Source organism: Triticum urartu, chromosome 2A, assembly GCF_056163025.1.
Source record: "Triticum urartu cultivar PI428250 chromosome 2A, HENAU_Tu73, whole genome shotgun sequence".
Lineage (NCBI taxonomy): Eukaryota > Viridiplantae > Streptophyta > Magnoliopsida > Poales > Poaceae > Triticum > Triticum urartu.
In genome coordinates, this window is record NC_141874.1 from 92,343,516 (window position 1) to 92,355,526 (window position 12,011).

The window sequence follows — 12,011 nt, forward strand, 5'->3', positions numbered from 1 at the left end:
TATCCTTTATCATTACCAGCAACTTTCCAAATCCCTTGTCAGATACACCATTCTCTGCCTTCCATTGCAGCAATTCCAGTGTGGTGCCCAGCTTTTTCTTGTCATCTACACAATTCGGGTACAACAATTTTTTGTGATCCTCTAACATGCGCTGCAACTTCTTCTTCTCCAAATCACTTGCGCAGTTTCTCTTTGCATCGGCAATGGCCCGACCTAGATCATCAAAGGGCTCATCCGATGCCTCTTCTTCAGCTTCTTCCCGCATTGTCGGCTCAGCTTCTTGCCGCATTACCGGCTCAGCTTCTTCCCTCATTGTTATATCATCGTATTCAGGAAACCCATGGCCAGGATAGCTGTCGTCGTCCTCTTCTTCCTCATTGTCTTCCATCATAACCCCTCTTTCTCCATGCTTGGTCCAAACATTATAGTGGGGCATGAAACCGGACTCAAACAGGTGGACGTGAATGGATCTTGACGTAGAGTAATTGTGACCATTCTTATAGCCAGCACATGGACATGGCATAAAACCATCCGCTCTCTTGTTTGCCTCAGCCGCAAGCAGAAAAGTACACATGCCATTAATGAACTCGGGAGAGCATCGGTCATCGTACATCCATTGCCGGCTCATCTTCAATACACAGCACCGAAAACATCAGATTAATACAATACATAAAGTTCATACATAAAGATCATACAACACTTAAATGCAACAAACAAATAACTCTCTAGCTAAAGAATTTAAATTCAACAACAAATGCGATCAAGATCGCAACCAAGGTAACAATTGATCCAACAGCATAATGATACCAAGCCTCACTATGAATGGCATATTTTCTAATCTTTCTAATCTTCAAGCGCATTTTCTCCATCTTAATCTTGTGATCATCGACGACATCGGCAACATGCAACTCCAATTCCATCTTCTCCCCCTCAATTCTTTTCAATTTTTCCTTCAAATCCTCATTTTCTCTTTCAACTAAATTTAACCTCTCGACAATAGGGTCGGTTGGAATTTCCGGTTCAACTACCTCCTACATACAAATATCTATGTCAACTTGATGGGCATAATTTGTCATAAACACGAAATGCAATGAATAGTTTTAAAAGAAAATATACCACATCCGAATCATAACCCGGACGAGGGCCGACGGGGACGGATATCAAAACCATGGCACTATGTATAACAAACAACGTATGGGTAAGATAATTATACGAGTAACTATATATCCAAATCACACAAACATCAATTTTTTATATAAAAACTTCATGAACAAGAGGCTCACCACAAGGTGGTGCCGGCGACGGGACATTGCGAGCGATCGACGGTGGTTACGACGGAGATTTAGAAGGTACTAAGTAAACCACACCTACATATGCAAACTAAGTGTTATTTTGACCTCAAATTGCATATAAATCAAATACTAGCACATATATATAATTCCTCCCAAATTACTAAACTCAAAAATCAATCACTATATAAAGCATTGCACGAGCTAATCTAGCAACGAGAGATGAAAGGAAAAAGTTGCTAACCTTTGTGATCATTTGAATGGATGGGGGCCTTCAAATCTTGACAAATTTTGGGCAAAATGTGTGATGAGCTTGAGAGGAAGAGGGAAAAGAACAGAGAGGAGAGGGGAAAGGGGAAGAACAGAGCGAGCTCGGGTGGACGAAGGGTCTATGTAGGACGACCTTTAGTACCGGTTCGTGATACGACCCGGTACTAAAGGTGCTGGAGGGGCTCCGGACTGACAACATCCTGCCACCACTCACTTTAGTACCGGTTCGTGGCACGAACCGGTGCTAAAGGTTCGCCACGAACCGGTACTAATGAGAGCGGTCCGGCTAGCCGTTGGAACCGGCACTAATGTACACATTAGTGCCGGCTCAAATTCAAACCGGCACTAATGTGCTTCACGTTTGACCCTTTTTCTACTAGTGAAAGTAGCATATTTTGAACTTCAAGGGTTAAGTGTTCAACGCTGGAATATTAAGTTTGTTTATTGTCATGTGCAAGAGGCCATGTTGATCTCCACACTGACTATTTTATAGCCGAGACGTTACTTCATGATGCCATCGTTTGGTGTTGCTTGTGGATGCACATGTCATTGTTCTTGCGCATTATGCAGGGTGTGAAGGCCTATGATTATTACTTCATGCCGAAGAGAGATGCCATTGGCCTAATGAGGTTTTTCTTCTCCGGAAATGCATAGGATGCTTGCATATGGTACGACCGGAACCAGTGCCACGAGTCCCTCTTGATGTCTCGGGCCACATGCCTAGAAACAATGGTTAGATTTATAACTGCAGTGTTGAGGTGTTTGGAAAAAAAAGATTACTTCAGAGAACCATATGACAAAGACATAACTCAGCTTTTGACACTTGGGAGTCAGTGGTGGAGCCAACATTCAGAATGGGTGTACATAACATTCAGACAATGAGTGTACATATTCCCTTGAAGAATCACAGTTTTACTGTAATTTTTTATCTATATGTGTATTATACATAGGTAGTGAACCTTCTTGCAGAAATAATGGGTGTACATTTGCAACCCAAGTACCTATCTAGCTCCGTCCATGCTTGGAATCTCAAGATGGTTTCCGGGCATGCTCGGATCCCTATATTGCATATGCACGGGCAATGGAAGAATTGCCCCTATGCTCAGCTAGGGAAATACTAGTATCATGTTGAGGATTCCACCATCATTATTGAACCATTTGAGGCAGTGCTAGGCTGTGGTTATTATTTCTCTCTTCCTGTTTGCCATCTGCTTAAGGCAACAAACTTGTAACTCTCCTTGTAACTTCGTTTGAGTGGTAATATATTCAGGTGGAGAAGCTCCCCCCCCCCCCCCCCCCCCCTCCTCGGACCGTCTATCTTTTTTAAGCATTTGCATTAGAAGGCCTGTGAATTTGGCACTCTTTCTTTGATATGCACGGTCTCGTAAGCACAACCACATCAACGTGCTCCATGGGTCACCATTGTTTACAAAGACTTTGCGAAGGAAAAGCTTCAAAAAATCCAACTATGCCATCAATGGGCATGACTATACTGTGGAGTACTGCTGCTGGTATCTATCCTCGGCGTGCGACGTTTGTCCACACCATCTCCCGGCCAATAAGGTAACAAAAGAAATTCTCACTTTCCCAAAGGCAAGAAGGTGCTAGAAAATATGTGAAGAGGACATCAGGAGTGCTCTAAAACATTTTGCAATTGCATCCTATCAGCCTCGCACAACATGAAGCCACTGAGTTTGAAATTTTCCTTGAAATGCAAGGATTCATAGTCGAGAAACGCGTACACAATTTCTCTATGATTTAGTGAAGCATGCGTCGGTGCATCATGATCATGGGGATGTGAACCAATAGATGGCCGAATCAGTTGAATTTAAATTTAAACTATGTAAGATGAAATTTTGTACTTGAATTGCAATATTTATCTTCAAATTATTGTTGTAGTAACATTTATCTTCGGATTATTTCAACCACAAGCAAAATTATTGAGTTTGATAAAAAAAGAGGGGACGACCAATAGGGGAAAGTGGGGACAGACTGTTGGATACTTCATTGCGCACGGACACGCCCAAGAAACGATCTTAGAGCATCTACAACCTTGTACATCTAATATGGCCCCTCAAATGTCCGGGGACGCCCCGGGCGTGTGCGTGGACTATGACCAGTTACATTTTAAATTTTCATTTTACAGCCATGTCCCCAACTTTCTTCTCTAATATATACATCCGATCACATGCATGCATAGTTTAAAAACGGACCGGTGATTGAACCAATGAGCCTGCCGGTTTAGTTTTCAACTGGACAGACTATCGGTTCACCATTTCATTTGCTGGTTTTTAATCATAAAATAATAAGTATTAAGTAAAGACGGCCGTGGTGGTTATTTGGTCAAGGGTATCTAGCACACCCATCTAGCACACACCTTCCAGGTGACATGGCATTGACTCCCACCTCATCTGAATCTTTTAAAACATTTTCCCGGTTCAACATCCCTGTTTTATTCCTTTTTTTTCTAAAAAAAACCGCTCGGGTCATTCGATCTAATTGCAGAATGGCCTATGAAGCTTAAAAAACTGACGGGTTGCCAGTTCCCATTTTTTCGGGTCCGACCGCCGGCCCGATCCAGTTTTTTAAACCATGCATGCATGTGATTGGTGGAGATGGAGTGAAAAAAAGAAGAGAAAGAATAAACAAAGAGAAAAGGTGGTCCATGTTGGGTCAAATCTTATGTGGCACACGCAAGACCACTGGCCGGACACGTTTGGACACTCATACGCATCTCATATCTGACGGCAATGTAAGGTGTGTCGGACAACCCGAGCTTTTAAGGAGGCTTTGAGGGGTTCGGTTGGGTTGATTCTTTTTTTCTTTTCTCTCCTGTTCGGTCAGTGGTTCTGCGTAACATTTTCCCAGTTCAGTATCTCGGTTTTATTCCTGGTCAGAAAACCGCCTGGTTCGTTTGATCTAATTGCGGAACGGCATATGAAGCTTAAAACCGACGTGGTTGTTGGTTCCAGATTTTTTCCGGTCCGATCACCGGCCTGATTCAGTTTTTTAAACTATGCATGCATGTGACAGGTGGAGATGGAGTGAAAGAAAGAATAAACAAAGAAAAACTATGGTTCATGTTGAGTCAAATCCTATGTGGCAGACGCATGACCACTGACCGGACACGCCCGCGCACTCCTAATATCATCTCATATATGACGGCAATACGAGGAGTGCCAGACAACCCGAAATTTAAGAAGGCTTTGATTGGTTCTGCGTCTACCCGGTCAATTTATGTAGTCTGGCTGTATGTGCTCTTAGAATAAGACGACCGCACTCGTCTTTTCTATTTCTTATATGTTCTGTATAAATTGGTCTATCTCAGTCTAAATTACCGCTGTATGGTACCATGGATTTTTTTTCAGAAAATGTATAAATGTACGAACCTGGAAAGAAGTTCATATTCATCATGGATCTATATGTACTCACAATACTGCTTTATCATACCTTGTAGCTTCGAGGAATACAATCACTGTCGCATACCAAAAATCGTCCTCCAAGCTGAGCTCTTTGGAGTAGCCGCCGAGCAGCACGACAGTCGCCCAGGTGAAGGCCAGCGTGCCCAGGGCGTTGCCAAGCCTCTCGATCAGCGCGACGAAGCGAACGAAGCGATTCAGCACCATCTCTGGTGGCGGCGGGGCAGCAGACTTCCCTGCTCGTCCGGCGCCGTCATGAGCTTGCCATATCCGGACGTGGTGCTCTCCCCAGCCGGCACCGCTGGCCATTGCCTGGACGAGCTTTTCAGGCCGGTTCGGGAGTGATGGATCGTAGCTCGACGACCTTCTCAGCGGCGAATGACTGACTGTCTGATTATATATGCAAAACTAGATTACCTGTTGCGCCAAATGGCGCAAGGTCCCGTTTCAAACCGGCTTGGCAATTTGGTAATACTGACAGCCCTTTTAATAATCAAACCTGTTGTGCCAAATGGCGCGAAGTCCCGTTTCAAACCGGCTGTGTTTAAAAATAGGTTTGTCTTTGTCAGTGAAATTAGAAAGAATACCTATAGAAAACTAAGGGAAAACCAAAGAGGGAAGCTTCCTAAACAGCAGAGAAGAGAGAAATCAAAGATTTCAACTATTTATGTACACCATGTGTTTTTAGATATAAGACATTTTGGCAGTTTAATTTAAATTGTCAAAATGTCTTACACATTAGAAACAGAGGTAGTATATGATTAGAAAGGTGACCGACATACTCCCTCAAGTCTTTTTTACTCTGCATATAAGATTTGTCTAAAATCAAACTTCATAAAGTTTGATCAACTTTATAAAAAAATATTAACATTCACAATACAAAATCAATATCATTAGATGCACCATGAATTTAATTTTCATATTGAATAAATTTAATATTATAGATGTTAATACTTTTTAATATAAATATGTCAAACTTTATGAAGTTTGACTCCAGACAAGTTTATATGCATAGTAAAGAGGACCGGTGGGAGTAGAAAAATGAAGAGACCTTCACAAAGCTATGCGTAGGCGAAGAAAAAGAATTTTTTTAAGCGATCAGATCCATCGTCGGCAAACTTTAGAAATGACCATATTCACACCAACCATTTTATGACACCACACAAACGATGAAGTTCTTCAACAACAATGCCTTTAAAAAGGGAGCAATGCTCAAACGCCGCCTTCACATGATCCAACCATCAAGACAAGAATCTAGGTATTCATTCTGAATAATCGGTATGAGCATACCGAGCAATGCTTTCAACAACGTAACAACGCAAAAATGTCATTGTTGCTAGGTATAACTAACTCAGATCTGAGATAGGTTTTCATGCAGGAGCTCCAGACCGAATGCACATGGCACCATCGAAGTCACTCATGCGTTGTGGTCACCACTTTTCCACGATCCCACCAGCTATATGCGATGAGTGACTGTCATCTCTGCACAACCATCCCTCCGCGTCAAGGCTTCGTCCATAGTTTGCATCTCACCACCGTGGTCCACCATCAGATCTGGAGAGACGAACCCTTCCAAAGACCTTTTGGTGACCACCGCCATCGTGGAGCCGCGGGAGGTCGCTACAGCACAGTCTGCAGCCACCACCACCCGGCCGACCGGATCTGGATCACCACCACCAAGCTGTCCAAGTATGATATAGGGAAACCACGTTGGGTTGACCGTGGACGACGCTTAAGTTGCGGCTGCCCAGCATCAATCTGACCTTTGTCTCAACCGCTGACATGGACCAAAGGTGAAGGAGAGGACCCCGGTGCTTCCAGGGCACCACCACACCCGACCCCTTGCGCTCGCCCCCTTGCAACCTACATCCGCCAACATCGTCATGGAACCTAACCGTCACACGCCTGCGTGGATCTGTCCACAACACCGCGCCTGTCATCCCCAGACAAAACCCTAAGCTGCCACGACGCCACCGAGCCCACATGAGGACGTGAGCTCATTCCCGGTCGCCGTGATCCCGAGCCCCAACGCGCTCCGATGCATCGCCCGAACGTGTTGCCCCATAGGACGCGGAGACCCCCCCTCCCCTCCGACAATGTCGGTCGCCCGGGCTTCAGCCGACGACGTCCTCCAGCGACGGTGCGGCAAGAAAAGGGGGAAAGGAAGGACGATGGTGCGAGGAGTGCTAGCTACGCCCGACTCGCCAAGGGCTAGGCGACGCGGGGTGACCTTTTTTCGCTGAGCAATCAAACGTGGAGTTAACCTTTTCTCATGGGGCCAATCAACTACATCTATTGTTATTCCTTTAATTTTGTCCAAAAATTCAACCAGTTTAAATTGATCTGGTATACTTCCTGAAAAAGAATTTGCAACCAAACAAGTGGTGATGCTATTGTACAACAAATTCGATGTCAGGAAATCATTATACCCTGGGTCCTAAAAAAAGATTACGGTTCCTCTGCCTTTCATTGGTGTTGCCGCTGGTCCGCCTCGTCTCCGGTGGCCTTAGGGCCATGGGGCGTGGTGGATCCCGGCTCTTACCGGCGGGAGGGCTCCGCTTTTAGATGTTTCTTTGAGTTTTATTAGGTTTTGTGTCCTCAGGAAGCTGAGTCGGGGGCGTCACCCTTGAAGATCCGTTCCGGCGGTGCGTCTAGCATCGTCGGTGGACGTGTGGAGGTTTGTATTCCGCGGATCTGTCTTTGGTTTGGTCAGATCTGTTCTTCATTCGTCTCTGCTCGTGTGTCTTCATGTTGAATCCTTTTTATATACGCTACTCTTTATCAGGGGCGTCTGTTGTTTTGATGCGCTGGTACAACGACTTCCCGACTATCTACTACAACAAGTTTTGCTCAGCTCTGGTGATGGAGGGCCAATGACGGCGGCGCGCCTTCGGCTCGCTTCAGTGCTTGTAGTCGTCGCTAAATGGTCTACGAATATAGATGTAATTTTTTATTATTTATGGTGTTTGTTGTACTGCCTGATTGAAGATAAATATATGGGAATTACTTCCTTCGTTCCTAAATATTTGTCTTTTTAGAGGTTTTAAATGGTGACTACATACGCAGCAAAATGAGTGAATCTACACTTTAAAATGTGTCTATATACATCTGTATGTGGTGACCATTTGAAATTTCTAGAAAGACAAATATTTAGGAACGGAGGGAGTAAAAAAATCATTCTGCCGTTACACAAACAATAAAAACAATTTCTCAAAAGGAAAAACAATAACGACAGTTTCTCAAAAAAGGAAAAAAAAGACAATAACGACAAGCAAAGGCGCTCCGCTCCCCGTCTGTACGCCATGGGGGCGATCAGCTCGGCGGGGATCTCCAACATCCCACCCACGGAGGTGCCTTTACCTTCCGCTCCCCTCTCCCCCTGGCCACCGGCCGCGCTCGCCTGAGATCTGTCGGAGCTCCGGCCTCCGGCACCCTTCTAGAGGTTAGGGCCATTTTATTCCCAAACTCTATGTCAGCAACCTGCATCCTCTGATTCAACACCGTTGTAAGTTCAGTTATATGAAGTGCGTCGGTTCAGCCACAGTTATGATGATTCGACGGCTGAGATGGCGGAGCGAAATGGACGGTTGATGCAGCACCAAGCACTGCCTTTCTTCAGTTACTGCCGCTGTCCTTTTTCTTTTTACCTTTCTTTTCACCTCGCTTTCCAGCTCGGTGCTTGGCTATAAGGCGCCTGCGTGCGCATCACTGAGGGAATTCAATCATTGTATCCCCAAACTATCAAACCCTAGTTTATCTAGCTACTGCTGTAGAGATCCCAAATTCATAGCTGGGTCTCCGTGATTGGGAGTTAAATTCAGTTCCAATTGTATTATTCCCCTGTTCTGTAACTCATATCATAGCTGGGATCTAACAAATTGGTATCAGATGTCATCGGTCCTCGGCGGCACGGCGGCGGCGTGAGGAAAGGAGGCGAACGGCGGCGGTAGACCAGTTCGGGCACAAGTCGACAGCTAGGTGTGGTTGCCGGCGAGATCCTCTCCTGGTAGTAAAATCCCGTGACCAAGGTCGGCTCGTGTGCTTTCGATGGCGAGGAGCGCTGGTGGCGGCAGGGAGCCGAGATCTCGCGAGGGTTCCAAGGCTCGTCCTTGTGGTAAAATTCCGGAGCCAGATCTCATTCCATGGAGAAATCGAAGGGCGAGGACAAGGCGGATGCCGCCGAAGTTGCAGAGATGAAGCTGGACATGGAGCAGCTAGACGGCAAGGTCGGCGGCCTCCATACCGAGGTGGAGAGCGTGCGCACAGAGGTTACTGAAGTCAAGAAGCAGCTCACACGGCTGGAAGAATTGATGTTGCGGATGGAGGAGAAGCTGGACACTTCCCCGCGTCCTAGAGTAACAACAGCAGAAGAGGCGAGACCAGGGCAGCAACAGCAGTGCCAATTCCAACCACAACAACAGCAACAACCGCCTCCCCAGCAGCCTGACCAAGTTAACAGGACCCAGGCAAATACATCTCCTCTGTTGAATAGGGGGACACCAGTTTGGAGACGCCGAGGGCAGGAACAAGCGCTCACCTTTGGTTGGGCAGAAGAGCAGCAGCAACAATACATTGATTGGCAACCATACACACAATACCCCAAAGTCAATTACGCCATGCAAGGGCAGTATAATGACAATCCTGATTATTCTCAAGCTCAACGGCAACAAATGTACTACCCACCTGCATATCAGCATCAAGAGTACTACCCAAATCAGCGTCATGTCCCACAACATCAGTTTTACCCAATCAGACCCCCACCACCCCCCTGAACAAGTCTCATATGAATACCACCATTACTATCCACCAGAGCCACAGTACATACAACCCCCCCCCCCTCCACAAAACAGAGCGCAACACCAGTCCCAGCAAAACCCAGAGCAAGTCAGGCACTTTGACATGCACTATGACAATAACAGAGGTCAAGACAGAGATGCCCACTTCTACAGATCAATTGCCAAAGCTCCTAAAATAGAATTCCCTAGATTTGATGGTACAAATCCAATGGAATGGCTTCGGATGACAGAGAAATTCTTTTCTATGGTCCATGTACCAGAAGAAGCAAAATGGGACTATGCCCAGATGTATCTCACTGGTAGAGCTGATACTTGGTTAAGAAACTCTGGCATTCTTCAGGAAAACTTGACATGGGACCAGTTCTGTGCAGCAGTCTTTAAACGATTTTCTAGAGATAGCTCTTATGAGATAGTGGAAAATTTCAACTCCTTCAAACAGGGAGCTGATTCAGTTGCTGCATATACTGATAAATTCGAGGAAAGAATGGCTGCATACAAAAAAGAGAATCCTGGAGCTGCTGAAGGATACTATGTCAAGTGCTACATCAATGGGTTAAGACCTGAAATCAAACACTACCTGAAGCCCTTTAAACGAATTACACTGTATGATGCGGTAGAAAATGCCAGGGACATGGAAATGGGAGTTCAAGCCCAAGCAAACCAGAAAAGATATACACCCAATAGTGGGTATGCGAAAACAAACAGCTCTGCTCATTTCCCCAATAAATATAAGCAAAATGAGACACCACAGAGGAGGGAAGGAGAGGACAAGACAACTAAACCTGAATAGAAGTTCAGAGAGCCTGGCACTTGCATATATTGTGGAGGCAAGTGGTTCTTTGGCCACAAATGTGCACAATATAAGACACTTAACCTCATGGCCACTGAAGAGCATACTGAAGAGTCACCTGATGAAAAGTTGCAAGGACAGGACCAACCTAAAGACAACACCACACCAGCAACTACTCCAACTGAAGATGAACAATGCATGCACATTTCCTCTCAAGCTGTAGGAAAAAAGAAGACTTCTGCCACATTCTCCCTTAAAGTCAGCATTGGGGGCAAATGTGGAATAGCCTTGGTGGGCTCAGGCAGCTCTCACACATTCATAGACATGAATTTCACAATGAAAACTACTTGTCATACTGTCAGCAACCCCTTGGAAATAGTACAAGTAGAAGGAGGAGGTACACTCCAATCTGGTTCCCATGTGGTCAACACTCCATACACTATCCAAGGACACAAGTTCAGTAACTCATTTAAAGTGCTCCCTCTCAAAGGCTATGACATCATATTAGGCTGTGACTGGCTGGAAACCCATAGTCCCATTACTATGGACTTTGTTAAGAGGAAAATGCAAGTGATTTTACAAGGCAAAACAAAGGTCACACTGAGGGACAATAACAGAAAAGAGCAAGTACCCTTAATCTCAGTACACAGGATGGAAAAACTTTCTGCTATTGGAGCTTCGGGTTACTGCCTAATTCCTGTCTCTCCAGAAAAACCTGAAATTGCACAACCTTGCAAGGAGATAGAAGACCTCTTAACCGAGTACAAGGATGTTTTCCAAGAGCCTAAAGGCATGCCACCTCCTAGAGAATGTGATCATGCCATTCCGCTAAAAGTAGGTACTGAACCACCAACAGTTAGGCCTTATCGAGTGCCTCACCAGAAAAAAGCTAAAATGGAAAAGCAGATTGAAGAGCTACTGGACACCTCTGTTATAAGACACAGTGAAAGCCCATATGCGGCACCTGCCATCCTGGTCAAAAAGAAAGATGGAAGTTGGAGACTGTGCATCGACTACAGAAAACTGAATGCCCAAACAGTCAAGAACAAGTTTCCCATCCCCGTCATAGAGGACCTATTTGATGAACTGAATGGAGCAGAATATTTCACAAAGCTTGACCTGAGAGCTGGCTACCACCAAGTGAGAATGAAGATAGAAGATGTGCACAAAACAGCATTCAAGACTTACTTTGGGCATTTTGAGTACTTAGTAATGCCTTTTGGTCTTACTAATGCACCAGCTACATTTCAATCACTCATGAACAAAGTTCTTGCCAAATATCTCAGGAAGTTTGTGCTTGTCTTCTTTGATGATATCTTAATATACAGCAGGAGTTTGGCAGAACACTTGGAACACTTGAAGCTAGTACTGCAAACACTCAGAGCACAACACTTATATGCAAAATTCAGTAAGTGCATCTTTGCTACTCCTCAAGTAGAATACTTGG